We start from the raw sequence: 25,193 nt of genomic DNA, 5'->3' as shown, positions 1-25,193 counted from the left end.
CAGAGAGGAGGCAGACTACCCCCACAGCATGCACCACCAGGAAAACAGTCGAGAAGGCGGCAGGATCAGCGTTACAGAGTTGCAGTAGTCGTCTTTGCTACTATGTTGCAGTTTTGCAGGCTTCCAGCGCGGTCAGCAGTCGATTCCTTGGCAGAAGGTGAAGAGAGAGATGCAGAGGAACTCGGATGAGCTCTTGCATTCGTTATCTAAAGTTTCCCCAGAGACAGAGACCTAAATAGCCAGAAAAGAGGGTTTGGCTACCTATGAGAGAGGATAGGCTACTAACACCTGAAGGAGCCTATCAGAAGGAGTCTGACGTCACCTGGTGACACTGGACACTCAGAGCAGTCCAGTGTGCCAGCAGCACCTCTGTTTCCAAGATGGCAGAGGTCTGGAGCACACTGGAGGAGCTCTGGACACCTCCCAGGGGAGGTGCAGGTCAGGGGAGTGGTCACTCCCCTTTCCTTTGTCCAGTTTCGCGCCAGAGCAGGGCTAAGGGGTCCCCTGAACCGGTGTAGACTGGCTTATGCAGAATTGGGCACATCTGTGCCCAAGAAAGCATTTCCAGAGGCTGGGGGAGGATACTCCTCCCCTGCCTTCACACCATTTTCCAAAGGGAGAGGGTGTAACACCCTCTCTCAGAGGAAGACCTTTGTTCTGCCATCCTGGGCCAGGCCTGGCTGGACCCCAGGAGGGCAGATGCCTGTCTGAGGGGTTTGCAGCAGCAGCAGCTGCAGTGAAACCCCAGGAAGGGCAGTTTGGCAGTACCAGGGTCTGTGCTACAGACCACTGGGATCATGGGATTGTGCCAACTATGCCAGGATGACATAGAGGGGGCAATTCCATGATCATAGACATGTTACATGGCCATATTCGGAGTTACCATTGTGAAGCTACATATAGGTAGTGACCTATATGTAGTGCACGCGTGTAATGGTGTCCCCGCACTCACAAAGTCCGGGGAATCGGCCCTGAACAATGTGGGGGCACCTTGGCTAGTGCCAGGGTGCCCTCACACTAAGTAACTTTGCACCTAACCTTTACCAGGTAAAGGTTAGACATATAGGTGACTTATAAGTTACTTAAGTGCAGTGTAAAATGGCTGTGAAATAACATGGACGTTATTTCACTCAGGCTGCAGTGGCAGGCCTGTGTAAGAATTGTCAGAGCTCCCTATGGGTGGCAAAAGAAATGCTGCAGCCCATAGGGATCTCCTGGAACCCCAATACCCTGGGTACCTCAGTACCATATACTAGGGATATATAAGGCTGTTCCAGTAAGCCAATGTAAATTGGTAAAATTGGTCACTAGCCTGTTAGTGACAATTTGAAAGAAATGAGAGAGCATAACCACTGAGGTTCTGGTTAGCAGAGCCTCAGTGAGACAGTTAGGCACCACACAGGGAACACATACATATAGGCTACAAGCTTATGAGCACTGGGGTCCTGACTAGCAGGGTCCCAGTGACACATAACAAACATACTGAAAACATAGGGTTTTCACTATGAGCACTGGGCCCTGGCTAGCAGGATTCTAGTGAGACAGTGAAAACACCCTGACATACACTCACAAACAGGCCAAAAGTGGGGGTAACAAGGCTAGAAAGAGGCTACTTTCTCACACAACCCCCCCCCCCCCAAACGAAGGACAATAAGGCTAACCTTGGCCAGTTGAGACTTTATTGTCTAAGTGGTGATAATTAGAGAGTAGCTCTGCAATAGACTGGTTACTCCCTTTATCATCCACTATATGGTTGCTTCCCTGTGGGGATGTAAACCACCCTGTTTGAAGTTTTTTAGCTAAGTAACAATGTGAAGATGTATTTTCAGAGTTTCTATCAGTAAGTTTTAGTTTAGAGCAGTGGGAATTGTCCACTGAACCTATTTGTAGTGATGGAAATGCCAGACAGGGATGCTGTCTCAGAAAAGCCATAGCTGGGCAAAAACTTTGTCCATTTGGCTGGAAGAGAGAACAGGGATGCTGTTTCTCTTGGGTTGGAGCAGGGCAGGGATGCTGTCCTATGAGCTCCACACTAGGGCAGGGATGCTGTCCTAAGTGTTGTGAGGCAGTGCAGAGTTTCTGCACTAAAGTTTCTCTGGGAGGGTTGGAGGGATGCTCCATGTTCACTAAAATGGTGCTCTTTTTCTCACCAATGTTAGTTATCCCACAGAGAGGTACTTCTACCTCAGGGACTACAGTTTTGCCAACTGATGATTCCCTTGGAACAGGTGCCACCCCAGGAGAGGTTTCTCCCACCACAGGAATGGTATCCTGAATGGTAGGGTGGTTAGGGGATACTGTGATACCCCTTTTACCTGTTGTTGGAGAGGGATCCTGAGTTTTCAGGCCTTCTCTCCTTTGCTTTTTCATTTCAGTAGAAAGGAGAGGGAACAATTCCTCTGGGATGCCCAGCATGGCTGCATGGGCATAAAACTCTACATCAGCCCAACCTGAGGCCTCTAGGTCATTACCTAAGAGACAATCTACAGGTAAGCTAGGTGATACCACCACCTGCTTAGGGCCAGTAACTCCACCCCAACTAAACTGAATTATAGCTAAGGGAAGAAACTTAGTGGAGTTATGGACATCAATAATCTTATACTGTTGTCCAATAATGTGTTGATCAGGGTGCACTAGGTTTTCAGTCACCAAAGTGATACTGGCACCTGTGTCCCTGTAGGCCAAGGCCTCAACACCATTTATTGAAACTGTCTGCCTGTACTTATCCATTGTAAGGGGACAAGCAGCCAGTGTGGCAAGGCCAATGCCACCAGGTGTGACAGAAACTGTCTTGGGAGTGACTACCCCAGTTTCTACTATGGACCCATAAGTGAACCCAACTACACCCTTAACTTGACTGTTGCCAGCAGTCCCACCACTAGTACCACTACTGCTAGGGGCACTAGAGCTTGATGTATTAGTGGTGGTAGGCTCAGGGGATTTACCTGGACAGGACTTATCCCCTGGCCTATGGCCTCTGTTTTTACACACAAAGCACCAAGGCTTTTTAAATTGTGTAGGTTGAGAAGAAGAGGAAGAATTTGTTTTGTTTTATCCCCACCCCCTGAAGAGTGTTTAAGATTTGAAGTGGGATCTTTGGTTTTACCCTTATCCCCATGCTTATCTTGAGATTTTTCACCATCTTTCTTTTTAATGTTCTCTTTGTCACCACCTGTATGAACTTTTCTGTTCACTCTTGTTCTGACCCATTTGTCTGCCTTCTTTCCCAATTCGTGGGGAGAGGTCAGATCAGAGTCCACCAAGTACTGGTGCAACAAATCAGACACACAATTATTAAGAATATGCTGTATCAGGATCAAGTTATACAGGCTGTCATAATCAGTAACTTTACTGCCATGTAACCACCCCTCCAAGGCCTTCACTGAATGGTCAATGAAATCAACCCAGTCTTGTGAAGACTCCTTTTTGGTCTCTCTGAACTTTATCCTGTATTGTTCAGTGGTTAAGCCATAACCATCCAGGAGTGCATTCTTAAGAACTTTGTAATCATTAGCTTCATTTTCTTTGACAGTAAGGAGCCTATCCCTACCTTTACCACTAAATGATAGCCATTGGATAGCAGCCCACTGCCTTTGAGGGACATCCTGTACAACACAGGCCCTCTCAAGTGCAGCAAACCACTTGTTAATGTCATCCCCCTCCTTATAAGGGGGAACTATCTTGTGCAGATTCCTGGAATCATGCTCTTTTGCAGGATGACTATGGGGAATACTGCTGCTGCCACCATGGGATTCTAAACCCAACTTCTGTCTTTCCTTCTCTAGTTCAAAAGACTGTCTATCCAAATCCAGCTGTTGCTTTTTAAGCTTCAGTCTGGTTTCTTCCACCCTCAACTTATTGAGTTCCCTCTCTAACATTCTGTCATCAGGGTTGGTGGGAGGGACATTCCTAGATACAGAGGTATGATGGGAATGAACAGAAGGAGACCTGTCCCTTACAGAAGCCACCCTAACAGCTTGGCTAACAGAAACATCACTACCAGTATGGTGAGAATAAATGCTTTTGCTATGATGTGAGACAACACTATTTGTATGGTGTGGCTCTCTATCATTACCAACTATGCTAGACTGTCTAGCAATGGGCAGGCTAGGAAGTTTCTTCTCCTGAATCTTTTCCTGGGGGAGTCCCTGGATCAGATTGAGAACCATTAGCTACTTTTTCAACAGATGGGGCACTTTTAGCCTTATCTTGTTCTCTAAGCATATTAAGTAACAGTTCCAAGGAAGGATTCTTCCCTACACTCAAACCTCTCTCTATGCAGAGACTCCTTGCTCCTTTCCAGCTAAGGTGATCATATGCAATCTTAGACAGGTCAACATTTTGGCCTGTGCCAGACATTTTTAGAGAGAGTTAAAGTGATAGAAAAAGAGAAAAAAGTTTTCAGAACTTTTTAGAAAGACAGAAAAAAAAAACTTTTTAAACTTTTAAGAACTTTTTGAAAGTTTAGAAGTACTTTTCAGCACTTTAGAAAAGAGTGAAAAGAGGAAATGCAAAACTTTTTAGCTATGTGTACACACACTGAACTTGTTTTGTATATTTTTCTCTTATGAAAAGTACAATGACAAGAGTGGTAAGTAGTCTCAAAGCACTTATCCCACCACTGCACAACCAATGTAGGAGGCTGGACTGGCTTGTAGTGAGTACCAAGGGGTACTTGCACCTTGCACCAGGCCCAGTTATCCCTTATTAGTGTATAGGGTGTCTAGCAGCTTAGGCTGATAGATAATGGTAGCTTAGCAAAGCAGCTTAGGCTGAACTAGGAGACGTGTGAAGCTACTACAGTACCACTGTGAGAAGGTAGCCTCTTTCTAGCCTTGTTACCCCCACTTTTGGCCTGTTTGTGAGTGTATGTCAGGGTGTTTGTCACTGTTTTCACTGTCTCACTGGGATCCTGATAGCCAGGCCTCAGTGCTCATAGTGAAAACACTATGTTTTCAGTATGTTTGTTATGTGTCACTGGGATCCTGCTGGTCAGGACCCCAGTGCTCATAGGTTTGTGGCCTATATGTATGTGTCACTGGGACCCTGTCACACAGGGCCCCAGTGCTCATAGGTGTGCATGTATATGTTCCCTGTGTGGTGCCTAACTGTCTCACTGAGGCTCTGCTAACCAGAACCTCAGTGGTTATGCTCTCTCATTACTTTTAAATTGTCACTAACAGGCTAGTGACCAATTTTACCAATTCACATTGGCTTACTGGAACACCCTTATAATTCCCTAGTATATGGTACTAAGGTACCCAGGGTATTGGGGTTCCAGGAGATCCCTATGGGCTGCAGCATTTCTTTTGCCACCCATAGGGAGCTCTTACAATTCTTACACAGGCCTGCCACTGCAGCCTGAGTGAAATAACGTCCACGTTATTTCACAGCCATTTTACACTGCACTTAAGTAACTTATAAGTCACCTATATGTCTAACCTTTACCTGGTAAAGGTTAGGTGCAAAGTTACTTAGTGTGAGGGCACCCTGGCACTAGCCAAGGTGCCCCCACATTGTTCAGAGCCAATTCCCTGAACTTTGTGAGTGCGGGGACACCATTACACGCGTGCACTACATATAGGTCACTACCTATATGTAGCTTCACCATGGTAACTCCGAATATGGCCATGTAACATGTCTATGATCATGGAATTGCCCCCTCTATGCCATCCTGGCATTGTTGGTACAATTCCATGATCCCAGTGGTCTGTAGCACAGACCCTGGTACTGCCAGACTGCCTTTCCTGGGGTTTCACTGCAGCTGCTGCTGCTGCCAACCCCTCAGACAGGCAGCTGCCCTCCTGGGGTCCAGCCAGGCCTGGCCCAGGATGGCAGAACAAAGAACTTCCTCTGAGAGAGGGTGTGACACCCTCTCCCTTTGGAAAATGGTGTGAAGGCAGGGGAGGAGTAGCCTCCCCCAGCCTCTGGAAATGCTTTGTTGGGCACAGATGTGCCCAATTCTGCATAAGCCAGTCTACACCGGTTCAGGGACCCCTTAGCCCCTGCTCTGGCGCGAAACTGGACAAAGGAAAGGGGAGTGACCACTCCCCTGACCTGCACCTCCCCTGGGAGGTGTCCAGAGCTCCTCCAGTGTGCTCCAGACCTCTGCCATCTTGGAAACAGAGGTGCTGCTGGCACACTGGACTGCTCTGAGTGGCCAGTGCCACCAGGTGACGTCAGAGACTCCTGCTGATAGGCTCCTTCAGGTGTTAGTAGCCTTTCCTCTCTCCTACGTAGCCAAACCCTCTTTTCTGGCTATTTAGGGTCTCTGTCTCTGGGGAAACTTTAGATAACGAATGCATGAGCTCAGCCGAGTTCCTCTGCATCTCCCTCTTCACCTTCTGATAAGGAATCGACCGCTGACCGCGCTGGAAGCCTGCAAACCTGCAACATAGTAGCAAAGACGACTACTGCAACTCTGTAACGCTGATCCTGCCGCCTTCTCGACTGTTTTCCTGCTTGTGCATGCTGTGGGGGTAGTCTGCCTCCTCTCTGCACCAGAAGCTCCGAAGAAATCTCCCGTGGGTCGACGGAATCTTCCCCCTGCAACCGCAGGCACCAAAAAGCTGCATTACCGGTCCCTTGGGTCTCCTCTCAGCACGACGAGCGAGGTCCCTCGAATCCAGCGACGCTGTCCAAGTGACCCCCACAGTCCAGTGACTCTTCAGCCCAAGTTTGGTGGAGGTAAGTCCTTGCCTCACCTCGCTGGGCTGCATTGCTGGGAACCGCGACTTTGCAGCTACTCCGGCCCCTGTGCACTTCCGGCGGAAATCCTTTGTGCACAGCCAAGCCTGGGTCCACGGCACTCTAACCTGCATTGCACGACTTTCTAAGTTGGTCTCCGGCGACGTGGGACTCCTTTGTGCAACTTCGGCGAGCACCGTTTCACGCATCCTCGTAGTGCCTGTTTCTGGCACTTCTCCGGGTGCTACCTGCTTCAGTGAGGGCTCTTTGTCTTGCTCGACGTCCCCTCTCTCTTCAGGTCCAATTTGCGACCTCCTGGTCCCTCCTGGGCCCCAGCAGCGTCCAAAAACGCCAAACGCACGATTTGCGCCTAGCAAGGCTTGTTGGCGTCCTTCCGGCGGGAAAACACTTCTGCACGACTTTCCAAGGCGAGAGGGATCCGTCCACCAAAGGGGAAGTCTCTAGCCCTTTTCGTTCCTGCAGAAACCTCAGCTTCTTCTGTCCAGTCGAAGCTTCTTTGCACCCGCAGCTGGCATTTCCTGGGCATCTGCCCATCTCCGACTTGCTTGTGAGTTTTGGACTTGGTCCCCTTGTTCCATAGGTACCCTAGATTGGAAATCCACAGTTGTTGCATTGCTGGTTTGTGTCTTTCCTGCATTATTCCTCTAACACGACTCTTTTGTCCTTAGGGGAACTTTAGTGCACTTTGCACTCACTTTTCAGGGTCTTGGGGAGGGTTATTTTTCTAACTCTCACTATTTTCTAATAGTCCCAGCGACCCCCTACAAGGTCACATAGGTTTGGGGTCCATTCGTGGTTCGCATTCCACTTTTGGAGTATATGGTTTGTGTTGCCCCTATCCCTATGTTTCCCCATTGCATCCTATTGTAACTATACATTGTTTGCACTGTTTTCTAAGACTATACTGCATATTTTTGCTATTGTGTATATATATCTTGTGTATATTTCCTATCCTCTCACTGAGGGTACACTCTAAGATACTTTGGCATATTGTCATAAAAATAAAGTACCTTTATTTTTAGTATTACTGTGTATTGTGTTTTCTTATGATATTGTGCATATGACACTAAGTGGTACTGTAGTAGCTTCACACGTCTCCTAGTTCAGCCTAAGCTGCTCTGCTAAGCTACCATTATCTATCAGCCTAAGCTGCTAGACACCCTATACACTAATAAGGGATAACTGGGCCTGGTGCAAGGTGCAAGTACCCCTTGGTACTCACTACAAGCCAGTCCAGCCTCCTACAACCACTTAGTGTCATATGCACAATATCATAAGAAAACACAATACACAGTTATACTAAAAATAAAGGTACATTATTTTTATGACAATATGCCAAAGTATCTTAGAGTGTACCCTCAGTGAGAGGATAGGAAATATACACAAGATATATGTACACAATACCAAAAATATGCAGTATAGTCTTAGAAAACAGTGCAAACAATGTATAGTTACAATAGGATGCAATGGGGACACATAGGGATAGGGGCAACACAAACCATATACTCCAAAAGTGGAATGCGAACCACGAATGGACCCCAAACCTATTTGACCTTGTAGAGGGTCGCTGGCACTATTAGAAAATAGTGAGAGTTAGAAAAATAACCCTCCCCAAGACCCTGAAAAGTGAGTGCAAAGTGCACTAAAGTTCCCCTAAGGACAAAGAAGTCGTGTTAGAGGAATAATGCAGGAAAGACACCAAAAAACAATGCAACAACGCTGGATTTCCAATCTGGGGTACCTGTGGAACAAGAGGACCAAGTCCAAAAGTCACAAGCAAGTCGGAGATGGGCAGATGCCCAGGAAATGCCAGCTGCGGGTGCAAAGAAGCTTCTACTGGACAGAAGAAGCTGCGGTTTATGCAGGAACGCAAAGGGCTAGAGACTTCCCCTTTGGAGGACGTATCCCTCTCGCCTTGTAGAGTCGTGCAGAAGTGTTTTCCCGCCGAAAGAATGCCAACAAGCCTTGGTAGCTGCAAATCGTGCGGTTAGCGTTTTTGGACGCTGCTGTGCCCCAGGAGGGACCAGGAGGTCGCAAATTGGACCACGAGAGAGAGGGGACGTCGAGCAAGACAAGGAGCCCTCTCAGCAGCAGGTAGCACCCGGAGAAGTGCCAGAAACAGGCACTACGAGGATGCGTGAAACGGTGCTCACCCGAAGTTACACAAAGGAGTCCCACGTCGCCGGAGACCAACTTAGAAAGTCGTGCAATGCAGGTTAGAGTGCCGTGGACCAAGGCTTGGCTGTGCACAAAGGATTTCCGCCGGAAGTGCACAGGGGCCGGAGCAGCTGCAAAAGTCGCGGTTCCCAGCAATGCAGTCTAGCGAGGTGAGGCAAGGACTTACCTCCACCAAACTTGGACTGAAGAGTCACTGGACTGTGGGAGTCACTTGGACAGAGTTGCTGGATTCGAGGGACCTCGCTCGTCGTGCTGAGAGGAGACCCAAGGGACCGGTAATGCAGCTTTTTGGTGCCTGCGGTTGCAGGGGGAAGATTCCGTCGACCCACGGGAGATTTCTTCGGAGCTTTTGTGCAGAGAGGAGGCAGACTACCCCCACAGCATGCACCACCAGGAAAACAGTCGAGAAGGCGGCAGGATCAGCGTTACAGAATTGCAGTAGTCGTCTTTGCTACTATGTTGCAGTTTTGCAGGCTTCCAGCGCAGTCAGCAGTCGATTCCTTGGCAGAAGGTGAAGAGAGAGATGCAGAGGAACTCGGATGAGCTCTTGCATTCGTTATCTAAAGTTTCCCCAGAGACAGAGACCCTAAATAGCCAGAAAAGAGGGTTTGGCTACCTAGGAGAGAGGATAGGCTACTAACACCTGAAGGAGCCTATCAGAAGGAGTCTCTGACGTCACCTGGTGGCACTGGCCACTCAGAGCAGTCCAGTGTGCCAGCAGCACCTCTGTTTCCAAGATGGTAGAGATCTGGAGCACACTGGAGGAGCTCTGGACACCTCCCAGGGGAGGTGCAGGTCAGGGGAGTGGTCACTCCCCTTTCCTTTGTCCAGTTTCGCGCCAGAGCAGGGCTAAGGGGTCCCCTGAACCGGTGTAGACTGGCTTATGCAGAATTGGGCACATCTGTGCCCAAGAAAGCATTTCCAGAGGCTGGGGGAGGCTACTACTCCCCTGCCTTCACACCATTTTCCAAAGGGAGAGGGTGTAACACCCTCTCTCAGAGGAAGTCCTTTGTTCTGCCATCCTGGGCCAGGCCTGGCTGGACCCCAGGAGGGCAGATGCCTGTCTGAGGGGTTGGCAGCAGCAGCAGCAGCTGCAGTGACACCCCAGGAAGGGCAGTTTGGCAGTACCAGGGTCTGTGCTACAGACCACTGGGATCATGGGATTGTGCCAACTATGCCAGGATGACAGAGGGGGCAATTCCATGATCATAGACATGTTACATGGCCATATTCGGAGTTACCATTGTGAAGCTACATATAGGTAGTGACCTATATGTAGTGCACGCGTGTAATGGTGTCCCCACACTCACAAAGTCCGGGGAATTGGCCCTGAACAATGTGGGGGCACCTTGGCTAGTGCCAGGGTGCCCTCACACTAAGTAACTTTGCACCTAACCTTTACCAGGTAAAGGTTAGACATATAGGTGACTTGTAAGTTACTTAAGTGCAGTGTAAAATGGCTGTGAAATAACGTGGACGTTATTTCACTCAGGCTGCAGTGGCAGGCCTGTGTAAGAATTGTCAGAGCTCCCTATGGGTGGCAAAAGAAATGCTGCAGCCCATAGGGATCTCCTGGAACCCCAATACCCTGGGTACCTCAGTACCACATACTAGGGAATTATAAGGGTGTTCCAGTAAGCCAATGTAAATTGGTAAAATTGGTCACTAGCCTGTTAGTGACAATTTGAAAGAAATGAGAGAGCATAACCACTGAGGTTCTGGTTAGCAGAGCCTCAGTGAGACAGTTAGGCACCACACAGGGAACACATATATATAGGCCACAAACTTATGAGCACTGGGGTCCTGACTAGCAGGGTCCCAGTGACACATAACAAACATACTGAAAACATAGGGTTTTCACTATGAGCACTGGGCCCTGGCTAGCAGGATTCCAGTGAGACAGTGAAAACACCCTGACATACACTCACAAACAGGCCAAAAGTGGGGGTAACAAGGCTAGAAAGAGGCTACTTTCTCACAGCAACCAAAGTGGATTTCCAGACGAGAGTACCTGTGGAAGAAGGGGACCAAGTCCAAGAGTCGCGACAAAGTCGAGAGTGGGCAGATGCCCAGGAAATGCCAGCTGAGGGTGCAAAGAAGCTGCCACCGGATGGTAAAAGCTGTGGATTCTGCAAGAACGAAGAGGGCTAGAAACTTCCCCTTTGGAGGATGGATGTCCCACGTCGTGAAAAAGCTTGCAGAGGTGTTCCCACGCAGAAAGACCGCAAACAAGCCTTGCTAGCTGCAAGGGTCGCGTTTAGGGTTTTTGGATGCTGCTGTGGCCCAGGATGGACCAGGATGTCGCCACTTGGATGAGGAGTCAGAGAGGGCGCCCACCAAGTCAGGGAGCCCTCACAGAAGCAGGCAGCACCCGCAGAAGTACCGGAACAGGCACTTAGAAGAGGAGTGAACCAGAGCTCACCGAAGACACAAAAGGGAGTCCCACGACGCCGGAGGACAACTCAGGCGGTTGTGCACTGCAGGTTAGAGTGTCGGGGACCCAGGCTTGGCTGTGCACAAAGGAAATCCTGGAAGAGTGCACAGGAGCCGGAACAGCTGCAAATCACGCGGTACCCAGCAATGCAGTCTAGCGTGGGGAGGCAAGGACTTACCTCCACCAAACTTGGACTGAAGAGTCACTGGACAGTGGGAGTCACTTGGACAGAGTTGCTGAGTTCCAGGGACCACGCTCGTCGTGCTGAGAGTGGACCCAGAGGACCGGTGATGCAGTCTTTTGTTGCCAGCGGTTGAAGGGGGAAGATTCCGTCGACCCACTGGAGATTTCTTCAGAGCTCCTGGTGCAAGAAGGAGGCAGGCTACCCCCAGAGCATGCACCACCAGGAAAACAGTCGAGAAGGCGGAAGGATCAGTGATAAAGGTTGCAGTAGTCGTCTTTGCTACGTTGTTGCGGTTTTGCAGGCGTCCTGAGCAGTCAGCGGTCGATCCTTTGGCAGAAGGTGAAGAGAGAGATGCAGAGGAACTCTGGTGAGCTCTTGCATTCGTTATCTAAAGAATTCCCCAAAGCAGAGACCCTAAATAGCCAGAAAAGGAGGTTTGGCTACCTAGGAAGGAGGATAGGCTAGCAACACAGGTAAGAGCCTATGAGAAGGGGTCTCTGACGTCACCTGCTGGCACTGGCCACTCAGAGCAGTCCAGTGTGCCAGCAGACCCTCTGTTTCCAAGATGGCAGAGGTCTGGAGCACACTGGAGGAGCTTAGGGCACCTCCCCTGTGAGGGGCAGGTCAGGGGAGTGGTCACTCCCCTTTCCTTTGTCCAGTTTCGCGCCAGAGCAGGGCTGGGGGATCCCTGAACCGGTGTAGACTGGCTTATGCAGAGATGGGCACCATCTGTGCCCATCAAAGCATTTCCAGAGGCTGGGGGAGGCTACTCCTCCCCAGCCCTGACACCTTTTTTCAAAGGGAGAGGGTGTAACACCCTCTCTCTGAGGAAGTCCTTTGTTCTGCCTTCGTGGGCCAAGCCTGGCTGGACCCCAGGAGGGCAGAAACCTGTCTGAGGGGTTGGCAGCAGCTGCAGTGAAACCCCGGGAAAGGAAGTTTGGTAGTACCCAGGTCTGTGCTAGAGACTCAGGGGATCATGGAATTGTCTCCCCAATGCCAGAATGGCATTGGGGTGACAATTCCATGATTTTAGACATGTTACATGGCCATGTTCGGAGTTACCATTGTGACGCTATACATAGGTAGCGACCTATGTATAGTGCACGCATGTAATGGTGTCCCCGCACTCACAAAGTCCGGGGAATTTGCCCTGAACAATCTGGGGGCACCTTGGCTAGTGCCAGGGTGCCCACACACTAAGGGGGTTATTCTAACTTTGGAGGAGGTGTTAATCCGTCCCAAAAGTGACGGAAAAGTGACGGATTTACCACCAGCCGTATTACGAGTCCATTATATCCTATGGAACTCGTAATACGTCTGGTGGTATATCCGTCACTTTACCGTCACTTTTGGGACGGATTAACACCTCCTCCAAAGTTAGAATAACCCTCTAAGTAACTTAGCACCCAACCTTCACCAGGTGAAGGTTAGACATATAGGTGACTTATAAGTTACTTAAGTTCAGTGGTAAATGGCTGTGATATAACGTGGACGTTATTTCACTCAGGCTGCAGTGGCAGGCCTGTGTAAGAATTGTAAGAGCTCCCTATGGGTGGCAAAAGAAATGCTGCAGCCCATAGGGATCTCCTGGAACCCCAATACCCTGGGTACCTCAGTACCATATACTAGGGAATTATAAGGGTGTTCCAGTATGCCAAAGTGAATTGGTGAAAATTGGTCACTAGCCTGTTAGTGACAATTTTGAAAGCAGAGAGAGCATAACCACTGAGGTTCTGATTAGCAGAGCCTCAGTGAGACAGTTAGGCATCACACAGGGAACACATACATATAGGCCACAAACTTATGAGCACTGGCGTCGTGGCTAGCAGGATCCCAGTGACACATAACAAACATACTGAAAACATAGGGTTTTCACTATGAACAGTGAGACAGTGAAAACACCCTGACATATACTCACAAACAGGCCAAAAGTGGGAGTAACAAGGCTAGAAAGAGGCTACTTTCTCACAGATAGGCTCTTACCTTTCTTACTAGCCTATCCTCCTTCCTAGGTAGCCAAACCTCCTTTTCTGGCTATTTAGGGTCTCTGCTTTGGGGAATTCTTCAGATACCGAATGCAAGAGCTCACCAGAGTTCCTCTGCATCTCCCTCTTCACCTTCTGCCAAAGGATCGACCTCTGACTGCTCAGGACGCCTGCAAAACCGCAACAAAGTAGCAAAGACGACTACTGCAACCTTGTATCGCTTCATCCTGCCGGCTTTCTCGCCTGTTTCCTGGTGGTGCATGCTCTGGGGGTAGCCTGCCTCCTTCTTGCACCAGGAGCTCTGAAGAAATCTCCTGTGGGTCGACGGAATCTTCCCCCTGCAACCGCAGGCAACAAAAGACTGCATCACCAGTCCTCTGGGTCCCCTCTCAGCACGACGAGCGTGGTCCCTGGAACTCAGCAACTCTGTCCAAGTGACTCCCACAGTCCAGTGACTCTTCAGTCCAAGTTTGGTGGAGGTAAGTCCTTGCCTCCCCACGCTAGACTGCGTTGCTGGGTGCCGCGTGATTTGCAGCTGCTCCGGCTCCTGTGCACTCTTCCAGGATTTCCTTGAAGCACAGCCAAGCCTGGGTCCCCGACACTCTAACCTGCAGTGCACAACCTTCTGAGTTGTCCTCCGGCGTCGTGGGACTCCCTTTTGTGACTTTGGGTGGACTCCGGTTCACTCCTCTTCTAAGTGCCTGTTCCGGTACTTCTGCGGGTGCTGCCTGCTTCTGTGAGGGCTCCTTGACTTGCTGGGCGCCCCCTCTGTCTCCTCATCCAAGTGGTGACATCCTGATCCCTCCTGGGCCACAGCAGACAAAAACCCTAACCGCGACCCTTGCAGCTAGCAAGGCTTGTTTGCGGTCTTTGTGCGTGGGAACACCTCTGCAAGCTTCTTCACGACGGGGGACATCCATCCTCCACAGGGGAAGTTCCTAGGCCTCTTCGTTCTTGCAGAACACAAGGCTTCTTCCATCCGGTGGCAGCTTCCTTGCACCCTCAGCTGGCCTTTCCTGGGCATCTGCCCACTCTCGACACTGTTGTGACTCTTGGACTTGGTCCCCTTGTCCTACAGGTACTCAGGTCCGGAAATTCACTGTTGTTGCATTGCTGGTGTTGGTCTTCCCTGCAGAATCCCCCTATCACGACTTCTCTGCTCTCTGGGGGTTGTAGGTGCACTTTACACCTACCTTACAGGGTCTTGAGGTGGGCTATTTTTCTAACACTCACTGTTTTCTTACAGTCCCAGCGACCCTCTACAAGCTCACATAGGTTTGGGGTCCATTTGTGGTTCGCATTCCACTTTTGGAGTGTATGGTTTGTGTTGCCCCTATACCTATGTGCTCCTATTGCAATCTATTGTAACTTTACACTGCTTGCATTACTTCCTTTTGCTATTACTGCATATTTTTGGTATTGTGTACATATATCTTGTGTATATTTGGCATCCTCATACTGAGGGTACTCACTGAGATACTTTTGGCATATTGTCATAAAAATAAAGTACCTTTATTTTTAGTAGATCTGTGTATTGTGTTTTCTTATGATATTGTGCATATGACACCAGTGGTATAGTAGGAGCTTTGCATGTCTCGTAGTTCAGCCTAAGCTGCTCTGCTATAGCTACCTTCTATCAGCCTAAGCTGCTAGAAACACCTCTATTCTACTAACAAGGGATAACTGGACCTGGCACAAGGTATAAGTACCACAAGTGTAGGAGGCTGGACTGGCTTGTAGTGAGTACCAAGGGGTACTTACACCTTGCACCAGGCCCAGGTATCCCTTATTAGTGTATAGGGGTGTCTAGTAGCTTAGGCTGATAGAAAATGGTAGCTTAGCAGAGCAGCTTAGGCTGAACTAGGAGACGAGTGAAGCTCCTACAGTACCACTAGTGTCATATGCACAATATCATAAGAAAACACAATACACAGTTATACTAAAAATAAAGGTACTTTATTTTTATGACAATATGCCAAAAGTATCTCAGTGAGTACCCTCAGTATGAGGATAGCAAATATACACAAGATATATGTACACAATACCAAAATATGCAGTAATAGCAATAGAAAACAGTGCAAACAATGTATAGTCACAATAGAATGCAATGGGGGCACATAGGGATAGGGGCAACACAAACCATATACTCTAGAAGTGGAATGCGAACCACGAATGGACCCCAAACCTATGTGACCTTGTAGAGGGTCGCTGGGACTGTAAGGAAACAGTGAGGGTTAGAAAAATAGCTCACCCCAAGACCCTGAAAAGTGGGTGCAAAGTGCACCTAAGTTCCCCAAAGAGCACAGAAGTCGTGATAGGGGAATTCTGCAGGAAAGACCAACACCAGCAATGCAACAACAATGGATTTCCAGACGAGAGTACCTGTGGAACAAGGGGACAAGTCCAAAAGTCACGATCAAGTCGAGAGTGGGCAGATGCCCAGGAGATGCCAGCTGTGGGTGCAAAGAAGCTGCTACTGGACAGTAGAAGCTGAGGATTCTGCAAGAACGACAAAGGCTAGAAGCTTCCCCTTTGGAGGATGGATGTCCCACGTCGTGAAGAGTCGTGCAGAAGTGTTTTCCTGAAGAAAGACCGCAAACAAGCCTTGCTAGCTGCAAAGCTCGTGAAGAGTCGTGCAGAAGTGTTTTCCTGAAGAAAGACCGCAAACAAGCCTTGCTAGCTGCAAAGCTCGCGGTTAGGGTTTTTGGATGCTGCTGTGGCCCAGGACGGACCAGGATGTCGCCAATTGCGTGAGGGGACAGAGGGGGCGCCCAGCAAGACAAGGAGCCCTCTCAAAAGCAAGCAGCACCCGTAGAAGTGCCGGAACAGGCACTACGAAGTGGCATGAAACGGTGCTCACCCGAAGTTGCACAAGAGAGTCCCACGCCGCTGGAGGACAACTCAGGAGGTCGTGCAATGCAGGTTAGAGTGCCGTGGACCCAGGCTTGGCTGTGCACGAAGGAAATCCTGAAAAAGTGCACAGGAGCCGGAGTAGCTGCAAAAGACGCGGTTCCCAGCAATGCAGTCTGGCGTGGGGAGGCAAGGACTTACCTCCACCAAACTTGGACTGAAGAGTCACTGGACTGTGGGAGTCACTTGGACAGAGTTGCTGAGTTCAAGGGACCTCGCTCGTCGTGCTGAGAGGAGACCCAGAGGACCGGTGATGCAGTTCTTTGGTGCCTGCGGTTGCAGGGGGAAGATTCCGTCGACCCACAGGAGATTTCTTCGGAGCTTCTAGTGCAGAGAGGAGGCAGACTACCCCCACAGCATGCACCACCAGGAAAACAGTAGAGAAGGCGGCAGGATCAGCGTTACAAGGTCGCAGTAGTCGTCTTTGCTACTTTGTTGCAGTTTTGCAGGCTTCCGGCACGGTCAGCAGTCGATTCCTTGGCAGAAGGTGAAGAGAGAGATGCAGAGGAACTCTGATGAGCTCTTGCATTCGTTATCTAAGTAATTCCCCAAAGCAGAGACCCTAAATAGCCAGAAAAGAGGGTTTGGCTACTTAAGAGAGAGGACAGGCTAGCAACACCTGAATGAGCCTATCAGGAGTCTCTGACGTCACCTGCTGGCACTGGCCACTCAGAGCAGTCCAGTGTGCCAGCAGCACCTCTGTTTCCAAGATGGCAGAGGTCTGGAGAAAACTGGAGGAGCTCTGGGCACCTCCCAGGGGAGGTGCAGGTCAGGGGAGTGGTCACTCCCCTTTCCTTTGTCCAGTTTCGCGCCAGAGCAGGGCTGAGGGGTCTCTTAACCAGTGTAGACTGGCTTATGCAGAAATGGGCACCATCTGTGCCCATGAAAGCATTTCCAGAGGCTGGGGGAGGCTACTCCTCCCTCGCCTTAACACCTTTTTCCAAAGGGAGAGGGTGTAACACCCTCTCTCTGAGGAAGTCCTTTGTTCTGCCTTCCTGGGCCAGGCCTGGCTGGACCCCAGGAGGGCAGAAACCTGTCTGAGGGGTTGGCAGCAGCAGCAGCTGCAGTGAAACCCCTGAAAAGGCAGTTTGGCAGTACCCGGTCTGTGCTAGAGACCCGTGGGATCATGGGATTGTGCCAACAATGCCAGGATGGCAATGCCAGGGGGCAATTCCATGATCATAGACATGTTACATGGCCATATTCGGAGTTACCATTGTGAAGCTACACATAGGTAGTGACCTATGTGTAGTGCACGCGTCTAATGGTGTCAACGCACTCACAATGTCCGGGGAATTTCCCCTGAACAATGTGGGGGCACCCTGGATAGTGCCAGGGTGCCCACACACTAAGTAACTTAGCACCCAACCTTTACCAGGTAAAGGTTAGACATTTAGGTGACTTATAAGTTACTTAAGTGCAGTGGTAAATGGCTGTGAAATAATGTGGACGTTATTTCACTCAGGCTGCAGTGGCAGGCCTGTGTAAGAATTGTCAGAGCTCCCTATGGGTGGCAAAAGAAATGCTGCAGCCCATAGGGATCTCCTGGAACCCCAATACCCTGGGTACCTCAGTACCATATACTAGGGAATTATAAGGGTGTTCCAGTAAGCCAATGTAAATTGGTAAAAATGGTCACTAGCCTGTTAGTGACAATTTGGAAAGAAATGAGAGAGCATAACCACTGAGGTTCTGATTAGCAGAGCCTCAGTGAGACAGTTAGTCACTACACAGGTAACACATTCAGGCACACTTATGAGCACTGGGGCCCTGGGTTACCAGGGTCCCAGTGACACATACAACTAAAACAACATATATACAGTGAAAAATGAGGGTAACATGCCAGGCAAGATGGTACTTTCCTACAACAAGGTACCCACTATAAGCCAGGCCAGCCTCCTGCACCTGCCCCGGAGCTAAAGCGGCCCATTTCTTCAACTTTGGGGTCCTGGCAGCCCAGGTTCACTGGGCTAAGCACTTAGGGATGCAGCGCATTGGCCGCCAGGGCACGGTACTCAAACCTCCAGGAGCCTGGGGGCGTGCTTGCGTGCTCAGTGTAGCGACCAGCAAAATGCGGCAGCACGAGCAGCCCCCCTGGTCAGCGGCAGTAGCCGTCAACCAGTACGTTGGAAGCGCTGTGACCGGAGGAGGGGCAGGAGCCCTTTAAATCTGTAACGCGCTCCCGCCGTCGCGGGAAGCGCTGTGACCGGAGGAGGGGCAGGAGCCCTTTAATTTTGTAGATCGCGCTCCCGCCGTCGCGGGAAGCGCTGTGACCGGAGGAGGGGCAGGAGCCCTTTAAATCTGTAACGCGCTCCCGCCGTCGCGGGAAGCGCTGTGACCGGAGGAGGGGCAGGAGCCCTTTAATTTTGTAGATCGCGCTCCCGCCGTCGCGGGAAGCGCTGTGACCGGAGGAGGGGCAGGAGCCCTTTAAATCTGTAACGCGCTCCCGCCGTCGCGGGAAGCGCTGTGACCGGAGGAGGGGCAGGAGCCCTTTAAATCTGTAACGCGCTCCCGCCGTTGCGGGAAGCGCTGTGACCGGAGGAGGGGCAGGAGCCCTTTAATTTTGTAGATCGCGCTCCCGCTGCGCGGGACGCGCGCGGGCGGCGCCCGGGGGAAGCCCGGGGGAAGGGCGGGCCCGTCCTTCGCCCGTCATCGACCGGAAGAGGCTGGGCTGGGCCCCCCCCCTAACGTCTACTTCTTCTGCCTGTGAATCTCCATCAGGGTGCTGTACCAGATATTGTGTGAGTTTGTTACCAAATATGGGGAAAAGAAAGTCTAATGTTCAGAAGGGGGAAGCCGGGTCCAGCTCCCTTCAGTCCTCCATTACTAGTTATTTATCCTCTGTGATAGGGGCCATTGAATCCGAACTTGAACATGTAGAAGAAAGGATTGGGGCTGTCCAAAGTACTGTTCAACACCCCCCCTTGGAACCTACCATCCATATTTCCACCTTTCCAAGGACTGGTCCTTCATCACTGATCTCGCCTCTGAATACCAGCCAGTTGGGCGCCGATATACTCCCCACAACCGACCAAATTAATTCTTCTCTCCTTTTAGCTATTCCTCCTCCTGAAAGCTCTTGCTCTCAGGCCGATTCTCCCCCTTTGAAGAAGAGGAGAGCCGGGAAAAAGCTCAAAAATACAAAAAAGGCCCTGGGCCCCAATAAGAATCTACCTACCTCCCTGGCCCATAGTGACCAACCACCAATCCCCCTGGTCTCCTTCCCCGAATGCCCTCCGAGTAAGGATGCTCCTGAAGATCTTTCTAGTTTTATTGACTTGACACTCAAATCCTTTTGTGCAACTCTTGAGGCAAAAATTTCCACCTTGATCGCTAGGAAGCTCGATTGCTTTTGTAACGATGTGACCAGGTTTTTATCTAGTTTTTAAAACCAGGTCCTTTATGCACGGGAATACTTCATAGCCCCGAACCAGCACATCAGTCTACTCCTCCCCCTACTTTGGTATCCCAAGGAGTAAGCAATTTTTTGCCTGATCCACGAACCATCTCTGGTCAAGGACCTTTCGCTGACAACCCTGCATCAGGGTCGATAAGGGAAGTTTATTCCTCTAGATCACATGACAAAGTTCCTACTAAACTTACTAACCATGCAGACTTTTTACATTTACCACCTGCCTGCAACCCGTACGTTCTGGTTCTTTCAAATGTTCCTCCTCTGGAGTGCTCTAAACAAGAAGATACCCACTCCCTAATTAGAAAAGCTGGTCACTGGTTGAACTTCAATTTCAAATCCAATTGTTTCCACAATGATAAGATTCTCATGGCCCGAAGAGTGAGGAGGGTAGGACACTCCAAAGTATTGGAGGAGGGAGACTATGTTGTTTTAAATTTTGCTAATCCTCGTTCAGTAGACAATTTTTTGACCAATTTGGACTACTCTAAAATGTCAACTAACAGGATTCAAATACATCCCCTGTATCATTTTTACGACCCTGTGCTCCTACCAAACCGCATTGTCACTAATTCTAGTATTCGCAGACCAGATTTTGAAAGGCTTCATTTACAGGTAAATGTACCCTCTAGCAACCGGTTCTCGACTCTCAGTCACCTTGACGTGAACGATTGACTATCGGTGACCCACCCCTGCTCTTCTAAAAAGGAGAGACCAAAGGCTGGGAATGTCCACGCTGATTGTATCTGGGACACAGGAAAGCCTGTTTTGGACCTGAAAGCTCCTATAAATACTAAAGTTCTAATGTCATGTCCTCTGTCTAGACCACTAACTCTGCTTAGCTGGAACATAGCAGGGCTGCGATCTAAATCTGACAATTCAGACTGGAAGAGCTTCATTTCCTCCTACGATATAATTTGTCTACAGGAGACCTGGTCCAAAGATACGTTCCTCCTGAACGGTTTCACCTCTTTGTGTCAGCCGGCATTAACCTCCCAGATGGGGAGAGCTAGTGGCGGCCTCTTAGTTCTCGTTTCCGTACATCTCCCGCTTTTAAAAGTGTCTTTAATCTGGTCTTCCCTTTATTTTATGGTTGTCCTTGTCTCTATCTGTGGCCAAAAGGATATCCTTATTTTAAACTTTTATAACAATATTCCACGGGGCCTCCTTATGGGTCATTTGGAAGAGGTAACGGATTTTATAGATTCTTCACATGCTTTGCAGAATAGTGACCTAATTATTATATGGGTGGGCGATTTCAACACTACTCTGTGCAGCAAAGAACACATGGACCTGTGTGCCTTTCCTGCTGAGGGCAGAGAGTCAGTATTTCATTTTAACCATACATCTGAAGGAGATGCCTTAAACCTTTTTACTTGTAAATTTGACTTGGTCCATGTTACCGAGAAATTGGCCCCTGACGCCTGCAATATACCAACCTTTACAGGGAATTTGAGGGGGAGTATTATCGATTTCATACTTATCAGCTCCTCTGATTTTTACGTAATTCAAGAATTCAAGATTACGCCCCACTGTGCGAGTGATCATAACCCCCTTAGTATTATATTGGACCTAAAAATTATTCAGGCACCCAATAATAAAAGCTTGAGCGCTGCTACTGTTTATAATCCAAACTGTGGCATACGTTTAAAATGGGACAAAATAGATCCAAAACTTTTTAACCAGGAAATTGTAAGAAGTAGGTCGGACTCGATTCAGATGTGTCTCTCCCAGCAGTTAGATTCTGACCGCATAGTGCGTGAATTTGAATTTTTAAGCACTGACATTTCACGCGCCTTGGCGGTGGACAGGCCTGCGAAGGGGCCGGCGGCCCACAGATGGTTCGATTCCGCGTGTTCATCTGCCCACAAAAAACTCAAAGATGCACTTAAAGCAGTTCCTCTCTCCCGCCAATTAGTTAAAATAGCCAGAGTTGATTATAAGGCTGCCATTGACAAACGGAAATCAGAAATTAGGTCCAGGGCCTGGGGCGATCTTTTGGCTGCATCTGAGCAGAAGGACACTTCTAAATTTTGGAAAGTGATTAACAACTCATACTTTTCTGGTCACCACTCTTTGGCCGATGACTGTCTTATTACTGAGGATGTCTGGTTAACTCATTTTAGGAAAGTCTTCTGTTCAGGAACCTATGAGAATTCGCTTGTAAATTCTTCTGCACTTTTCAATTTAGATTCCAAAACTAAGGCCCCAAACATTATTTTTGACCTCCATGAGGTCAAAAATGCTATTAATAGATCAAGGCAGGGAAAAGCTCCCGGCCCTGATGGGGTTCCCGCTGACCTTTTTAAATCAGAAATTGATCTTTGGGGTCCGCTAGTTACAAATGTTTTGAATAGTGTGGTAAACAGTAACGTGCCCCTTTCATGGAAATCGGCCATTATTGTTCCTATCTTTAAAAAAGGAAATAGACAAGATCCTTCCTGTTACAGACCAATCTCTCTTATTGATTCGACGGCAAAGATTTTAGGTAGAGTGATCTTGTCCCGGTTAGAAGACTGGGTGTCCGAGGCCCATATTTTATCCCCTATTCAATTTGGTTTTAGACCTGGTGTAGGCACAGTTGAGCAAGTTTTAAACTTGCAGCTGATACTCAGCAAATATGTGACAGTCAAAAAAAGAGTCTATTCACATGGCTTTCATTGATCTAACCAGTGCCTTTGATATGGTTAATAGGTCAAAGTTAGGGCAAATTTTGGAAGCCTTAGGCTGTGATCCGCCTCTATTGGAGCTTATTAAACGTCTACACACAGACCTAACAATTTCTGTTCAGGTCGGCTCACATGGGCAGAGAACCTCCCCCATCCCGTCAACTAGGGGCGTAAGGCAGGGATGTATTTTAGCCCCTTTTCTCTTTCTGATTTATATAAATGGGCTCTATGATTCACTTTTAAAACATGCAAAGGACATACCGAAGATGGGTCAGAGACACCTTCCAGTTTTATTATACGCTGACGATGCAGTTTTAATTGCCCGTACTGCAAACGGTTTACAGGGACTACTGGATGTATTTTACGATTTTATGCTGAATCTGGATCTGAAAGTAAATTACCCAAAGACTTTTGTTATGACTTGTGGCCCACGCAACACTAAGTCTAAACTATTTTCTATGGGAGGGCACACTCTTAATAAGGTCAAAGAATTTTGTTATCTAGGCATGTACATGAGTTCTTCTTTGTCCTGGAAGACACACATTAATTTTAAGCTCCAACAGTTGATAAGGAATAATGAAGCAATTTTTCGCTTTTCAAATAAACTAGGTCACAGACCCCCTGCTCAGTTGAAAACTCTTTATAATTCCAAATGCACTGCATCAGTCCTTTATGGGGCAGGCGTCTGGGGCTATAATAAAATACCGTCTCTTCAGAGTGTAGAAAATAAATTCCTGCGCAGATTATTGTTGGTTCCAAAATGCACCGCAAACATAATCTGCCATGAAGAACTGGGTCAGTGCTTTTTGGAGGACAGGGTCTTTATGGCTCCCCTACTGCTGTGGATCAAATGTTGGTCAAATCCTATGGCAAGTTTGGTCCAAGACTGTATCACTGATTGTCTTCAATTGGAATACTCAAATAGGATTCCCTGGCTTATGTTTCTGCAAAACTCCTTTGAGAACCTAGGGCTTAGATATATGTTTGATGATCCCCATCTATTAACCACAAACTCTAGGTCTGTTTTGAAGTCTACCTATTCCAAGCACATATCAGAGCTGAGATTTTATAGTTCCCTGAAATTGAAATCTTTTGATTCTTATTCTCGGATTGTGACTGTTCCATGCCTTGAACCCTATTTGTCTTGGTTTTCAAGTTTTAAAATAATTTCCTTTTTAACACTTTTTAGACTTAATCTAATTCATTTTAAGGTAGCTTTCCCTGAACCATGTTTCTGGAAAAAGGATTTACCGCTTTGTCCCTGTGACTCCAAATCAACCCAGAGCACTTTGCATTTTTTTCTTTTTTGCCCTTTATATGCTGCACCTAGAGGGGCCTTTATTTTACCCATGTTACGTCTTTTTAGACCTATTCATTATAAGGAAGCCCTGCTATACCTTCAGAGGTTGCCTAATATCCAAATTTGTCACCATGTATTAGACTTTGTCACAGCTTCTTTACGCATTAGGAAAAGGCCTATTCCTTTTTAAATATTTTATGTACATATAGTATATCTTTTTAACGCCAACATTTGTACTTTTCTGACTTTGTGATTTTTAATCATGTCTAGTATATTTATCTATGTATGTCAAGGGGTTTCAGTTTGGATGTTCATCTGGTGCTTCTAGTAATGGTTTTTAAGTTCTATTTTACTATTTATAGATTGGGAAATGTGTCTTGGTTTGTACTTTTATGGCAATTGCCGAATAAAGTTATTTGACTGACTGACTGACAGTACGTTGGACCCCCGCAGAGGTTCAGCCTCGGTCTCTGCTCCGGGCATCACCGCGCTTCGCTCCGCCCTGGGGGCTCCCTTTGCGTGCTCGCACAGATCAGCCCTTGCAGTCCGGCTGCCTGACTCCTCTCAACAGGGGGCTCCAAGTCAGCAACGTTGCATGAGCACGGAGTCCTTCCTCTGTGTCAGGGGGCCGAGTCCCAGTCCCTCGGGATTCCGGCCAAGCAAGGGGAGAGAAGGTGAGGGCCCTCTTCAGATCCCCAGGGGCACCACCACAACTTCCCAAATCAAGCCCGCTGGCTACAGGCCTAGCTCTGGCAATGCCATTGGGCCTCCACTCACCATTCGGGCCCGGGGGCTGGCACAACAATCGTCCAAGGGCCAGGCAGTTCCTGAACCCCTGTTCGTCCCTCAGTTGCAGGACTCCTCTGCGCCTCCCTCCAGCCGACTTCCAGTCCCCCGTAGGTCCGCTCGCCACCTCCTCCCCTGGCGCGATCCTCCCTGCTCCAGAGAGGGTTGGCCAGAGCCAGACTCCCCGTTTACAGGCCGCACCGGTCAGGCCCCGCTCTCCTCCGCCCCAGCCACATGGGCCCGGGTGACACCAGCGTCTGCGCCCAGCTTCCGCCAGTCATAGTGCCACGACCATCCTCTTGCCTCGTGGCGGATAAAGGACGGACTATCGGGGCCTCGACGCAGAGCCTCACTAATCGCGTCTGCTGTCTGTTCAAGCTTCACATTTAACTAATAAAGAAGTGCAGATGAACAACAGAACGCATTTTTTTCACGAGGGTTTCGTGGAATTCGATTAATAGATAACAGTCACATTTTTCATTTATATTAGAATTGTTACTACTCCAGAATCTATTTGTAAGTTTGACTCTTCTGTTTCCCAATTATGCTGCTCATCTTCTAAAAATACCGTTTCTTTATTGAAAATGTCATACGAATGTTCACGTGTTCAAATTGGTTAGTCTTCAG

At 48.8% G+C, this 25,193-nt stretch overlaps 1 protein-coding gene across 1 annotated transcript in view; it reads right to left on the bottom strand.

The window, feature by feature from the left end:
* DNAH8 (dynein axonemal heavy chain 8) overlaps positions 1–25,193 on the bottom strand; it is a 9,979,189-nt gene that overhangs the window by 2,193,932 nt on the left and 7,760,064 nt on the right. The window lies entirely within an intron of this gene.

Source organism: Pleurodeles waltl, chromosome 5 (assembly GCF_031143425.1).
Source record: "Pleurodeles waltl isolate 20211129_DDA chromosome 5, aPleWal1.hap1.20221129, whole genome shotgun sequence".
In the NCBI taxonomy this organism is placed as follows: Eukaryota; Metazoa; Chordata; class Amphibia; order Caudata; family Salamandridae; genus Pleurodeles; species Pleurodeles waltl.
The sequence above is the reverse complement of the archived record's forward strand: the minus strand, read 5'-3'. Positions and strand labels throughout refer to the sequence as shown.